The 14999-nt window shown below is 47.8% G+C and overlaps 1 pseudogene; it reads right to left on the reverse strand.

The window, feature by feature from the left end:
* Positions 1–6665: 6665 nt before the first annotated feature.
* On the reverse strand, positions 6666–14576 carry LOC112428290 (large ribosomal subunit protein eL33 pseudogene; annotated as a pseudogene).
* Positions 14577–14999: the final 423 nt, after the last annotated feature.

Here is a 14999-nt window from a genome sequence, read left to right on the forward strand (position 1 = left end):
CCCGTCCAGCTGACACCACTCTGTCCCTCTCGAGAACAGCAGGGAATTGGGTGCTACTGAGCCCTGTGGTCTGGGGGAGGAAGCTGCGTGTTCTCTGAGGTCATGTATGCCTCTAGTCTGGTTCTCCTTTCTTTGTTCTCCTTTCAGTTGTCCTTGGTCACTCCACTTGATCACGTGGAGAGAATTGGCAGTTTTTGGAGGCAGTCCCTGAGTGCTCTGTGAGGGCTGAGGCTCCCCCAGCTGCAGAGCTTTAGGGGAAGTTCAGTTTATCTGATGGAAGAAGGTGAATGGCCCTGACAGCCTGTGCCCAGAGCTCAGCCCTCGGGGAGTGAGCGGTATTCAGTGGATGAGGCTCCCCCATGCAGCCTGACAAGAGCTGCGAGTGTCCTGCTGATCAGGAACCTGAGGCCAGGGAGAAGTGATCTGCCCAGGACCCCACAGCAGACTGTGTGGCAGAGTGTGGCTCCCGCACTGGGCTTCTGGCAGCCTTTGCTCCAGTCAGCATGGGCCATGCAGCTGCAAATGGTTGTAGATGCCACTTGTAGGACTGCTGGGTGTTGGTATCTTGGTGTCATTCTCATTTGTTAGGAGCCTTGGAGCCACATTTTCCTTGGGAATTGATTATATGTTTCCCCAAACTAAATTCACTCACTGATATTTGAGATCTTGGGATCTTGAGTATTTGTCTCATGTGTCACCCCAACTTTGTTCTAGATTTGGGGTGAATAGGTGGGAGCAGTTCACCTGAAATTCCTTAGAACAAGACTTACTAACTATGTCTCTCTGGCCTGTAGGAGCTAAGGGACTTTCTGAAGACCCCAGGGCTGACATGCCCTGGGGATGATCCTGTCCAGCCAGGGCTACAAGGCGAGCTCCCATGGTCACTGTGGCTCTTTACCCTGCCAGCCTCTTCCACCTCTCTGGCTTGCGTGGCCCCGACCCTTCAGGGATCAGCAGCATTTCTGAGATGCCGAGGGACAGGAAGACAGTAAGCCCAGGTGAGAAAGATGCCAATTTGACAGTTGTCCCCAGCCACTTGCCTAGTTCCCTGCAGTCTTTCAGATTCCTTGCCCCAACCTCAGCTTAGACACTCTCGACACCTCTCATTCAGCTCCTGGGGTCTCCAGGAGGCTCCCCAGCCCCCAGCCTTGATTGCCCTCAGAACTCTGTCTCTTGAATCTGGAGCCAAACCTACTTCTAGTTCATGCCTGCCCAGCAGACCTGGGGCGCCTCCAGACCCAGCTCCTGAGTGGTCCCTGGTTTCTTACCGAAGTGTCAACCTTCTGATTTCCTGCATTTGGCCCACTTCTCTAGAGCCACATACTCCTTGTTCCTGTCTGGACCATCCCACGTCAAGTGGGGTCGAGGCCCGAGAGCAATGACTCTCACCTGTAATCCCAGCACTTAGGGAAGCTGAGGTGGGAGGATTGCTTGAGCCCAGGAGGTGGAGGCTGTAGTGAGCTATGGATCACTTGAGCTGAGTGATGGATCACTCGGCTGAGGCAGATGGATCGCTTGAGCTCAGGAGTTCGAGACCAGTCTGGGCAACATAGCAAAACCCTGTCTCTGCTAAAAATACAAAAATTAGCCGGGCATGGCGCACGCCTGTAGTCCCAGCTACTTGAGAGACTGAGGTGGGAGAATCGCTTGAAACCAGGGGTTGAAATCATGCCGCTGCACTCCAGCCTGGGGCACAAAGCGAGACTCTGTCTCAAAAATAATAATAAAAATAATAATTTAAAAAGTGGGATCATGGAAAGCCTTGTCAGGAACCACCAGCGAACCTCATACTTTGTCAGGTAGGTGTGGGGTGAGGCCAGACTTGGGTCAGGTGGGACCCCAATAGACAGAAGACGGGAGAGACAGCTGGACATGGGGCTACCCCAGAGCCAAGCCAAGGAAGCCCAACCCTGATGTGGGGTCCACAGCAGGGACACAGGTAACACAGTCAAGAAGGCTGAAGCCTATGAAGGGTGGCTAGGAGGGAGGTGGTGAGTGAAAAGCAGAAACCAGAAGCCAGCTGGAGCAGCTGAGGGGCTCTGGCTTCCAAGCATCTCAGATGGGGACTTGTGGGAAGGTAGCGTGGAGCCATAGTTCTGACTAGGGTCTGCCCCCTGGGCTGTGATGCACAGCATGGCCCCATCCTTAGCTGTCACCTCTATGCCCACTAGGGTTGCTCCTCCTCTGCCACCTATCAGGCCACCTTCTGAATCTTTCCACTCACTTGTACACTCTTGCTCTTCCCTGCAAGCCCAGCCTTTGCTCCCAGCCCAGGCTGCTGCACCTCTGGCCCCAGGCTGCTATAGGAGCTGCCCTTTTAGAAGAAGCTCTGATGTGACCTGCGACTTGGTTCAGGCCCTCTTGAAGCTTGGCCAGCCTTGGCTGCTTTCTGATCCCGGCCAGAATTCACACACATGTCCCTGTTTGGTTTTGGCCAAGGTCTCAGTGGCTTCAGTTGAGAATGTCTGGCCCTGCCCTGTCCTATCCTGAGTTCTCTCTCCCTTCACTAAGAGATGGAGTTCTGCAGTTCTACCTGGGCCACTTTTGGCACCCAATCTGGCCAGCCCTGCTCTTGCTTCATGATATCTCAGGGCTGATGCCACAGAGATGAAGCTGTGAAAACTTGAGGGCAAGGGCTTGTCCTTGTTTACCACTGAGTCCACAGTGTCAGCACTTAGTGGGCACACCGTAACTATTTGGATAGGGGCCTGAGCTCCCATCAAGGAGGTGGGTGGTCTCAGGGTCAGAACCGTGATTCCCCTCCACCTGGTGCCACTTAGATGCACACACCATTGTGGGATTCACAGCTTGCCTCAGGGCTCCAAGGATCGGTCTTAGATCTCAGATGCCTATGTCCTCCTCCATCTGACTCTGCAGTTAGCCTTAGTGCCCTGCTCATTTTCACACCCTTGTGTCCCCAGTTGCAGTGGCCAGGAGAGCTCTTCTGTTAAGATACAAGTGCATTTGTACTGGGGAGACGTGTGCTGTGGCAATGTGCTGTGCCTTGTGTAGGTGCTCATCCTGGGGAGAGGCCACTTCATTTTGCCCTGCTCACTGGGGTGGCCATTCTGGGCATATGGTTTCAATTAAAATGCATCAGCAGGATTTGCTAGGTTACTTGGCCAAGTGGTGTCACCTGATGTCTAATGGATGAGAGATCTAAACAACAGACCTTTCCCACCATTTGAGGAGCTGAGCTCGGTTAGGAGTGCCTGGGAGCATGGGAGGTGAGCTCAAAGTCAACGGAGCCACTGTGCCAGGCTAGAGAGCAGGGCAAGTTCTGTGGAGTCAATGGAGGTCAGCGGGGCACCGAGAATGGCCTAGAGAGGAAGTGCAGATCTCCGCCACACACGCCCTTCTCCCCCCTCTGCAGCTTGGCCCCTTTCAAAGTCAGGGGAACTTCCTGAGGAAATGGAGCACCTAGCAGGGCCCAGATGAAAGGATGGCTCTCACTAGATGTATCACCTTACTTCCCAGGCACATTTGAAAATCCCCCTGCAGAGAGTTTCCACAGACCAGATTATTTTGTGAATGCCCATGAGAGACTGTGTGATTAATTAATTAATTATTAATTAATTATTAATTATAATTAATTATTTTTTGAGATGGAGTCTCACTCTTTCGCCCAGGCTGGAGTGCAGTGGCACCATCTTGGCTCACTGCACTCTCTGCCTCCCAGGTTCAAGCGATTCTCCTGCCTCAGCCTCCCAAGTAGCTGGGATTACAGGCGCTGCTACCACACCCAGCTAATTTTTGTATTTTTAGTAGAGACGTGGTTTCACCATATTGGCTGGGCTGGTCTCAAACTCTTGACCTCAGGTGATACAGCTGCCTCGGCCTCCCAAAGTGCTGGGATTACAGACCTAAGCCACCGTGCCTGGCTCAAGTGTCTGATTTAAAGGAACACCCAGGACACTTATTCATCAAATGACTTATTCCTTTGTCACATAAGTGTCATATAACCCAACACGTATGTCCATTTTGTGGTTGGATTTTTTTTTAAACTAGTCAAGTGCAGTGGCAAGAAGGGGGAAAGAGTAGAACAAGGAGTTCAACCTGTAACTGACAGTGAGCAATCAACTGAGATAACACACTACCTTCGAACCAGCCCATGTGGTTGGATTTTTGAATCAAGCTTTTCTTTAGTAAGAGTAACGCTATCAAGGAAAATCCACAGGGGTGAGGGCAGATCATAGAGGTTGGCAGGACCAGCATCAAAGTGAAGGATTGCATGTGTAAGCTAGTCCATACTTTGGTTTACACAAATCTATGGGAACCATCACTACCGAAGGCCCTCATGGTGCTTGAATGCAACAGAAATGAGCTTCATCATGTTGAATCAAGTGTTTGGCCTCCGAAAGTCAAGACTTGGTGGCCACGCAGGATTCTGGCCTGGCTTCTAGAAGGGAGAGCTCCAGCTCTGGCTTAGCAAGGGTTGTCAGCCTCGGGGTGCCTCAACCAGAATGATGGTGACCAAGACCACAGAGACTTCAATCAGGTCAGTGTGGTAAACATTGGAATCTAGGTTCAGCAGGTTTGGAGGAGCACCTTGCACACAGCATTGGCTTCCTCGCTCCAGAAGTAAATGGTTCTCTGTAGATTACATAAGGATCATCTTGTCCGACAGCCCCAACTTGAAGGGTGAGCCCTGGGGGTTCAGTTCCTTCACAGTCAAGTGTAGCTCACCATCTCACCTCTGCCTTATCCTGTTCCTCAGCAGTGCTGGGAGTCTTCCTGGAATGAGTCACCATGAATTCTACAAACAAGGTAGAAATGACAGTGGTGTTATTGCCCCACAGTTGGGTAGACTCCCCCAAGATCCAGATGTGATCAGCCCTGGTCCTAATGATAGACCGGCCCCTCTCCTACCACCCACGGAAGCTGCCTCATCATTGCCATTATCCACTTTCTCAACAGGAGAGACTTGATACAGAAGGCACAGTCCCTGCCCTCAAAGAACCTGGGACAAGTTGGGGAGGTGTAACTGAGTTGGTAAAGAACCCCTGGGTGGTAGAGGAGAGTGAATTCATAGATTCTGTAGATAAACCCTAAGGAGTGACTGGTTGTCCCCCTGGGGCCAAGAGCTACTGCCTCCCTCCCGTCCTCCTTCTTTTGCACAGTTTTATTGAGCATAATTGATATGCAGTAAACTGCACACTTTGATGGATTTTTGACATACGTCTGCCCTGTGAAACCAGCACCACAGTGGACAATGACTATCTCCATCACTCATTTCCTTGTACCCCTGGAAATCCTTGCTTGCTGCCCTCCTGCCCCCAGTCAACCACTGATCTGCTGTCAGTCACTATGGATTAGTTCACATTTTCTAGAATTGTATGTATGTAGAATCATGCAGTATGTACACTTTTTTGGGTCTGTCTTCTTTCACTCAATGTCATTGTTTTAAGACTCATCCATATCATTGTATAAACAGTTTGTTCCTTTCTATTGCTGAGTAGTATTCCATTATATGAATATACCACAATTTGTTTATCCATTCATTAGTCAGTGGACTTTGAGTTCTTTCTAGTTTGGGGGCTATTACGAATAAAGTTGCTATGACTGTTCACTCACAAGTATTTATGTGAATATATGCTTTTATTTCTCTTGGCAAAGTACCTAGAAATCGAATAACTGGCGTATGTTCAACTTTTTTTTTTTTTTTGAAACCGAGTCTTGCTCTGTCGCCCAGGCTGGAGTGCAGTGGCACGATCTCAGCTCACTGGAAGCTCCACCACCTGGGTTCATGCCATTCTCCTGCCTCAGCCTTCCAAGTAGCTGGGACTATAGGCACCTGCCACCACACCTGGCTAATCTTTTGTATTTTTAGTAGAGACAGGGTTTCACCGTGTTAGCCAGGATGGTCTCGATCTCCTGACCTCGTGATCCACCCACCTTGGCCTCCCAAAGTGCTAGGATTACAGGCATGAGCCACTGCACCCAGCCGTATGTTCAACTTTTAAAGAAACTGCCAACTGTTTTCCAAAGTGGTTGAACCATTTTCTATCCACACCAGCTGTTTATGAGAGTTGCAGCTGCTCTATATCCTTGTCAACACAAGGTATGGTCAGTCTTTTTAATTTTAGCCATTCTAGTGGGTGTGTAGTAGTATCTCATTGTAATTTTAATTTGTACTTCTCTAATGACTAATGATGTTGAGCATCTTTTCATATGCTTACTTGCCATCCAAACATCTTGTTTGGTGAAGTGTCTCTTCAAATTCTTTACCCTTTTTATTGGTTTTGTTTTTGTATTTTGAGACAGTTTTGCTCTGTCTCCCAGGCTGGAGAGCAGTGGCACCATCTCAGCTCACTGAAACCTCTGCCTCTGGGTTCAAGACATTCTCATGCCTCAGCCTCCCAAGTACCTGCGATTACAGGTGCCCACGACCACACCTGGCTAATTTTTGTATTTTTAGTAGAGACGAGGTTTCACCATGTTGGCCAGGCTGGCCTTGAACTCCTGACCTCAACTGATCCTCCCACCTCGGCCTCCCAAAGTGCTGGGACTACAGGTGTGAGCCACTGCACTTGGCCCATACTTCTTCATTTTTGTAGCAGTGCATTTTGAAGCACAAAAGTTTTAAATCTTTTTTATTTTTATTTTATTTTATTTATTTTTTACAAGAGCACAAATCCATGTTTATTTATTGACTTTTCATTAGTTTAAATCCTTGAGGGGTACAGCATCACTCGGATTCTGTGTCCCCATGACAGGCTTCCTGCCTTAGCAGGATGATTCCTTCGGAACTTGGTATGAAACATGCCACTGTTTCCATGGGCTTGAGTTACCTTTCCCCAGATTACTCTGGTTTTGTTTTGTTTGCCGCCAGGAGTCACTGTGTTGTTCTTTGCTTTGTATACATAAGTGCGTCTCTTGTCCAAATAGAATTCTGTTTCATCTCGGGCATAATCATCTTTAATTTTAAGAAGAGCTGTGTGCTCCCTTTGGTTCTGGAGACCCCGCTTATACCCAGCAAAAATGGCCTTGGACCACAGCCTTCCAGATATATTTTCTTTTAGAAGTCCTGTTCCCAGTAGGCTTCCACATGATCCAAGATGGCAGGAAGCTATTTTTATTTTTATTTTTTTGAGATGGACTCTTACTCTGTTGCCTAGGCTGGAGTGCAGTGGCATGATCTCAGCTCCAGAGTTCACGTAATTCTTGTGCTTCAGCTTCCCGTGTAGCTGGGATTACAGGTGCATGCCACCACACCCAGCTAATTTTTGTATTTTTAGTAGAGACAGGGTTTCACCATGTTGGCCAGGTTGGTCTTGAACTCCTGACCTCAAGTGATCCGCCCACTCGGCCACCCAAAATGCTAAGATTACAGGCATGAGCCACTGTACCCCGCCCACAAAAGTTTTAAATCATGATGATGATATTTAGATCAAGGTATTGATGTTTATCTTTACAGCTTGTGTTTTTTGTGTACTTTTAGGAAATCTTTGTAAATCCAAAGCCACAAAGAATTTCTCCTATGTTCTCTTCTGGTTGTTTTATAGTTTTAGTTCTTACATTTAGGTCCATGATTCATTTTGGGTTAATTGTTGTCTATGGTATGAGGTAAGGGTCTCGGTGCAGCCATTTTCTTTTTAAGATTCCTGGTGCTCTGAGTCAGTATTCTGCCCTCTCCCCACTACACCTCTGTCTCCACCTCTTAATGAAGCTGCCATCTATTCCAGTCTCTGATGTCTCCTATAATACATTCTTCAGCCTCTGACCTCCTGCTGTACACTTAAGCACTTGGTGGGGACAGAGATCCCTCTCACCCTGCTCTGGATGTCATGGAGCCTCATTTGGTGTTGGTCACAGAGGCAAAGACTAGATGGCATACCTTTGAGGCCATTCTACTCTTGATGGCTGTTTATTTCTGGTGACAATTTGCCATCCCATGTATTCATCTGCAGCAGTGACTGCCAAAGGATATGGAAGTTCCCACAGGGAGAGAAAAACAACCAGATGTCAGCTGGCCTGATACCCTTGTTGGCACGTGCATACACCCCTGTGCATGAAAGGTATGCAGCCTTCCAGAGTGAGGGCAGATGTTGTCTTCATTTTAGGAGTGAGAAAACTGGGATTTCACAAGATCCAGTGGCCTGCTTAAGGTCACTTAACTGGCTTATCACACAGGACCTGACTCCAGAACATGCCTCGACCTCTGGGCTGCACTGCCAGGCCCCTGGCTGTCACTGTTGTAGAAAGGCCTGGGCTCAGACCTCCTGCTCCCAGGACAGAAGTCTCCACCCTGTAAATGCTGCAAGTTGCATGTGGAATTTTCCTACCACCAAGGCAAAATGCAGCCCTACATTCTTTTATGGTTTCAAAGGAAAGGAACTTCAATGGATGAGGAGTTTCAAAGGGTGTATTTAAGTCTTGGGTGCAAGTCAAAGAACTAGGTTTGGGAGGGGCTGGTTGGCCCCTTTTCAAATGGATCCAGGCTTTATTTTTTTCTTCTGCCCTTTGTTGGGTCTAGAAAGGGAGTGCTCCTGGAGGGTTTGGGTGTCAGTTCACAGCACCAAGGCTGTGGAGGAGAGGAAGTAAAGGCTGCCTGGATGTACCTTCCTTCAGTTCTGCTTGCAGCAGGCCCTCCACAATGCCTTGCTGACCCCTTCAGGACCTAAGTTTCTCAACCTGGCCAATTTCCAAACTTTTTCCCAGCCTTTTCATTCGGGTCTCTGTCCACCCAGCCAGGGTGGACACCCACACCCTTTACTAGGTGCATACCCTTCTCCTAACCCTCAGCTCTGCATGCGCGAATGCCCTTCCTCTCAGGAGACCAAGACCCAGCTTGGATCCCAGTTTCTGTGAGGTGAGCAGGCCTGTTTCCTGCCCTGTCACCCCTCAGGCTTGGCCACCCTTCCATGTGCTAAGCCTGTCTGCAAGGCTCAGTCTTGCAAAACCTCTTCACCTGTGACCTGAAACTGGTAATTAAGCATCATCTCATTTCCCTCTGCATAGCTTTCCCATGTGTCTTATCTTCCCACTTAAATTGTAAACTCCTGGGCACAGACAAGTCTGACTCTTCCTCATTCCATCACATCTCCTCTTCATCTGGCATCCTCCACACCGCCCAAATCTATATGGATTGTTATTGTTGTTGTTTTTGAGACAGAGTCTTGCTCTGTTGCCCAGGCTGGAGTGCAGTGATGTGATCTTGGCTCACTGCAACCTCCGCCTCCCGGGTTCAAGTGATTCTCATGCCTCAGCCTCCTAAGTAGCTGGGACTACCGGTGAGCACCACCACGCCTGGCTAATATTTTTGTATTTTTAGTACAGATGGGATTTCGCCATGTTTCCCAGGCTGATCTCGAACTCCTGAGCTCAGGCAATCCACCCACCTTGACCTCCCAAAATGCTGGGATTACAGGTGTGAGCCACTGCGCCCGGCCAGTATGGATTGTCTCAGTGTGATTTGCCCATGTCCAAGTTTTGGCAGGAGAAGGTGGGAGGTTTGCAAGCTGCAGTTTACAGTTTTCCTATAAGTTCTGGGAAGGACACTGACAGTGAGATGCATGCCCCTGTCAGGGATGGAGGCTTGGGGTTAATAAAGCTGGCATTCATTTCTGAAGGTAAGAGAAATAAGAGCGTCCACCGAAAAGAGGTCCTGAGCTCAGAGCTTACACCTCCCGGGAGCGCCTCTGCCCACAAGAATGTCTCCTTTGCACCATACCCAGAAAGGGTATGTGGCTGGGATGATTACACAGCACATGCACAAATGCCCCACGTGCCAAGCTCCGTAAAACGTGCCACATCCTCTAAGCTGTGCTGCTCGGGAAAGGATCTGCTTGTGTGCAGCTTCTACCTGTCTGCGTGAACTGGATTGAAAGAATTCAGAAAACATGCGTGCCGTGCACAGTACGGGGCACTTCTGAGGAGCTGAGAATGAATCAGGCTTGGTCTCGGCTACCAATTAACTTGCTGCCCACTAGAGAAGGTGACACATGAACATGCTTGAGTGTAATGCAAGGCTCTGACAATCATTAAAGGAAGGAGATCTTCCCTGGGGAGGAGACATTTAGGACAAGACTTCTGGAAGGATAGAAACGAGAGAAGGAAATTTCAGGAGGAGGAACATGTGTGAGCAAAGGTAGGGAGTGGAGATCAACAAGGGCATGCTCAGGGGACAACAAATGGCCTGTGTTGCCTAATATAGGTGAATATAGGGATGATGAGGCTAAGATATTGGCTTGGGATCAATTTATCAACATCCTTGAAAGCCAACTTAATGCTTTATGGGCATGACCTCTCTGAGTCAGACACATAGATCTAGCTTTACTGCTTCATAGATGGGCAACCTTGGGCAAGTTGGTTCCTCTCTCAAAGCCTCAGTTTCCTCATCAGTAAAACCAACTCAAAGGGTAGCTGTAAGGAGTAAATGAAGATATTGCTTGTGATGTGCACAGTAGGTGCCTGCATACAGTAAGTGCCCAACAGATGATCATTGTTAATGTTGTCTGTTCAGACTCTGGGCCTTCTCATAGGATGGATCATTTCTGAGCCAAAGAGAAGCATGGCCTCAGCATTCTTAAAGGGTGGATCAGAAGAGTCAGGTGGCGTCAGGAAGACCAGTTGTGAGGCTGTTGCAAAGGCCCAGGTGAGAGCTTACAAGTTCAGAATCCAGGCACCAGTAGAACTGGGGTAAAGAGGAGAGGGGAGGTGGGTCAACAGTACTAGCAGGTATCAAACTTCAAGACAGGGTTAGGCAAAACCCAGGTGACTGTGACAGAAGTACAGACACTTAAGAGGGCCACACATAGTCATTAGCTCATCGCCCAGGATAAGCCCCTGCCATAGTCTGAGTCTCTGGCCTCAGGGATCCCAGCATTGAGCGGGGAGCAGAGGAAGTGGTGGGTGTGAAGCCTGGTGGTGCTCAGACAGGTACAGTAGACAAGTAGTGCTGGGGGCTGTGTCAGGAGACAGTTGGGGTATTCTAGGGGTAGGAGACAGTTGGAGTACTCTAGGGGTAGGGGACAACTTTCCAAAGCTCCGTGGAACAGGGAACAAGGCCCAGCTCTGTCACACACATACTACGTGATCCTGAATCCACTGTTCTATTTTGTGCCATTTTTCTCTCTTTTTCTTGTTTATTTTTCTTTTGCATTAATTTTTTTGTTATTGTCTTTTTTCTCCTCTACAAATTGAAAGTTATACATGGTGTTTCTTTTTCTTTTTCTTTTTCTTTTTAGTGGCTGCCCTGGAAATTACCACATGCATACTTATCAAGGTCTAAAGTTAGTCAATCACTTTACCTTCCTCTTCGGTATTGCAAGACCTTAAAGCATTTTAACTGTTTCCCCCCATCTTGACTCTGCATATTTTCATTATCTCTTGTTTTGTTGTAACTTCAGAAAACCTTAGAGTGATTATTATATTATATAGTCCATGTTTGCCTAGCTCTACCCACGTATTTACCATTTTCATAGCTCCTCATACCTTCTTGCGTCCTAGATCTTCCATCTGGGATCACTTTCCTTCCACCTAATGTGCATCCTTTAGAATATCATTTAATAAGAGTTCACTAATTATATATTCTCAGTTTTCATTTTTCTGACAATATGTTTGTTTGGTGCTCATTCTGGAAGATATTTTCACTGGATAAAGAATTCTAGGGTGTCAGGTCATCCCTCCCTACCTTTCTATGTGGAGGTTGACAAATCAGCTGTTAGTCTAAGGTATACTGACATTTTCCCTCTGGTTTTCTCTCTCTCTCTCTCTCTCATATGTGAGTGATGTGTGTGTATTCTGCAATTTACGATACACGTTTAAATATGTATTTCTTTCTTTTCTTGTTTTTTAAAAATCCTGGTAGGAATTCCTTAGGATTCTTAACATCTATGAATGGTGTGTCTTATCAATTCTGGAAAAATTCTCAGCCAATATCTCTTCACATATTGCCTCTCTCCATTCTCCTTCTTCTTTTCTCCTAAAACTCCTACTAATCATAGGCTAATCTCTTCCACGTCTCTTAATTTTTCTTCCATATATTTTGTCTTTTGGTCTCTCTGTGCTGTTTTCCATTGCTTTTTTCTTTTTTCTTTTTGAGACAGAGTCTTGCTCTGTTGCCCAGGCTGGAGTGCAGTGGCATGATCTCGATTCACTGCAACCTCTGCCTCCCAGGTTCAGGTGATTCTCGTGCCTCAGCCTCCCTAGTAGCTGGAATTACAAGCCCACACCACCATGCCTGGCCAATTTTTATTTTTTTCTATTTTTTATTTTTTCTGAGACAAAGTCTGTCTCTGTCACCCAGGCTGGAGTGCAGTGGTGCGATCTCAGCTCATTGCAACCACCACCTCCCAGGTTCAAGTCATTCTCCTGCCTCAGCCTTCCGAGAAGCTGGGATTACAGGTGCCTGACACTACACCCAGCTAATTTTTGTATTTTTAGTAGAGACGGAGTTTCACCACGTTGGCCAGGCTGGTCTCGAACTCCTGACCTCAAGTGATCTGCCTAGCTCAGACTCCCAAAATGCTGGGATTACAGGCATGAGCTACCGTGCCTGGCCCCCATTGCTTTTTTCTAAACCATCTGCCAGCTCACAAACTGTCCTTTCCACTGCATTTTAAAATTTCAGTTATGATATCTTTTTCACCTCTGAAAAATATACCCCTTTCTCAAGACTGCTGAAAATTTGCTTCCTTCTCAAATCTGTTAGGTCACTCTTTATAGTTTTCTACTCCCAACAGGTATTTTCAAGCTTGTCTTTTATTTTGTTACACATGGTAACTATGTTTTCTAATCGATGCTAGATAATTCCATGATCTCAAGTTGTTGTAGGTCCGTCTGCTGTCTGTTGTTTCTTCTGGTTCTCAGGTTTCCTTTTGTAGCTGACTTATTTGGGGCTTATATACCACTGAGTATATTTGAAAACTTATTGGTGGGTACTTAACTGAGGCCTAGGATGAATATGCCTCTCTCCAGAAAGGATGATGGGTCCCTCTACCAGGTGCCAGGGGCATTAGCAGTCCAGGGGTACCTTATTATTTTATTTTATTTTATTTTATTTTATTTTTTGAGACAGAGTCTCTCTCTGTCACCCAGGCCACAGTGCAGTGGCACAATCTCAGCTCACTGCAGCCTCCGCCTCTTGGGTTCAAGCAATTCTTCTACCTCAGCCTCCTAAGTAGCTGGGATTACAGACACGTGCCATCACGCCTGACTAATTTTTTTATTTTTGGTAAAGACGGAGTTTTACCATGTTGGCCAGGCTGGTCTTGAACTCCTGGCCTCAAATGATCTGCCTGCCTCGGCCTCCCAAAGTGCTAGGATTACAGGCATGAACCACTGCACCTGGCCCCAGGGGTACTTTAAATTCATGAGTAGAGGTTTTATGAATCACCCAAATGATGTGAACTTGGGCCGCCAATCTAAGTGATGGCCAGCTTGTGGTTACAACATCTCAGTGACATCTCCTCCCCTCTTCTCTTGCATTCCCAAGGCAGGGAGACCTGTTAGGGTGCCAGCTTAATCTAGGAGAGCCTCCTGATAGATTCTCCACTGGGGACAGGCCTTGAGATTTGACATTTGTCACACTGGCCCACAAGATCATTAAAACTGAGGTTCTTGGCTAGGTGTGGTGGCTCACGCCTGTAATCCCAGCACTTTGGGAGGCCGAGGGGGCAGATCACTTGAGGCCAGGAGTTTGAGACCAGCCTGGGCAACATGGTGAAACCCTATCTCTACTAAAAATACAAAACTTAGCCGGGCGTGGTGGCAGGTGCCTGTAATCCCGGCTACTCAGGAGGCTGAGGCGTGAGAATTGTTGGAACCTGGGAGGCAGAGGTTGAAGTGAGCCGAGATCACACCACTGTACTCCAGCCTGGGCAACAGAGCAAGACTCCATATCAAAAAAACACATACACACACACACAAAACAAACAAACAAACAAACAAAACAAACAAAAAAACCAAAACCTGATATATATATCAGCAAACTTATATATCAGCAAACACCCACAGAGCCAAAATGACTTCAGTGCTTCCTACTTGTCTAGGTTCTTACCTCTCCTTAGATTCTGACCTTATTCCTTTTTCTCTTGCCAGTTCTTCATTGCTTTTAACGCAGTGTTTTTCATGCTTCATCCAGCATTTTTGCTTGTTTTCAACAATTATATCCTGTAAAACAGAAGTTGGCAGATCTTGCTGTGTAACCTCACCTACCCCATGGCATGATTGGGAGGATTAAATGAGAACACGAAGGTAAAGGGGCTAGCACAGTGCTCGGCACGTAGGGTACTCAATACACATGAGTTCTCTTCCCTCTTACTGCCTGGTGGGGCTGGGTCCTTGGGATAAAACAGAAGCCTAGTCATCCAATCTGGCCTAAGGTCTAGGTTACAGCAGCAGCTGAGTTTTGTGTGCCTATGCCCAGAGTTCTTCATCCTTTTTCAACCCCTGAGGTACCAGCTAAATGTTTGCTCCTAGAGATGGGAGTCCTGTAGCTTAACCAAGCTGGGCCAGATGCCAATGGCAGGGGAGGCACATGACCCAGTACCAGTACCAGGGAGCATGAAAGGCCCCTGGGGGAGCCTGGACTCATGGCCTCTGCACCGCAGCATCCCTGGGAGTGCTGCCATTTGGCTTGTGAGGGTGGCTTAACTGCAAGTGGCTTGGGGTAGCCTCTGGCTTGTGAGCCAGGCCTCTAGGGAAAACTCTCCCACTTGGATCTAGAAGCCAGTGGTACATGCCTATCCTGGAGGGACCAGCTTCCCAGACCAGAAAGCTAGGGTGCTCCTCTGCACTGTGGGGAGCTAGAATAAGTGTCTCCTGGGGGCAGTGCAGACTTTTCACAGAGTCAGTTCTAACCTCTCCATCCCCTCCATTACAGTCCCCCACCTGGCCACCCACCACCTGGCCAGGGTCACCATAGCCCTCCCTGACACCAGAGTGTTTTCTTTGTTTGTTTGTTTTTGAGATGGAGTCTCACTCTGTCACCCAGGCTGGGGTGCAATGGCGTAATCTCGGCTTACTGCAGCCTCTGCCTCTCCGGTTAAAGTGAT

The sequence above is a fragment of the Macaca nemestrina genome, chromosome 18 (assembly GCF_043159975.1).
Source record: "Macaca nemestrina isolate mMacNem1 chromosome 18, mMacNem.hap1, whole genome shotgun sequence".
In the NCBI taxonomy this organism is placed as follows: domain Eukaryota; kingdom Metazoa; phylum Chordata; class Mammalia; order Primates; family Cercopithecidae; genus Macaca; species Macaca nemestrina.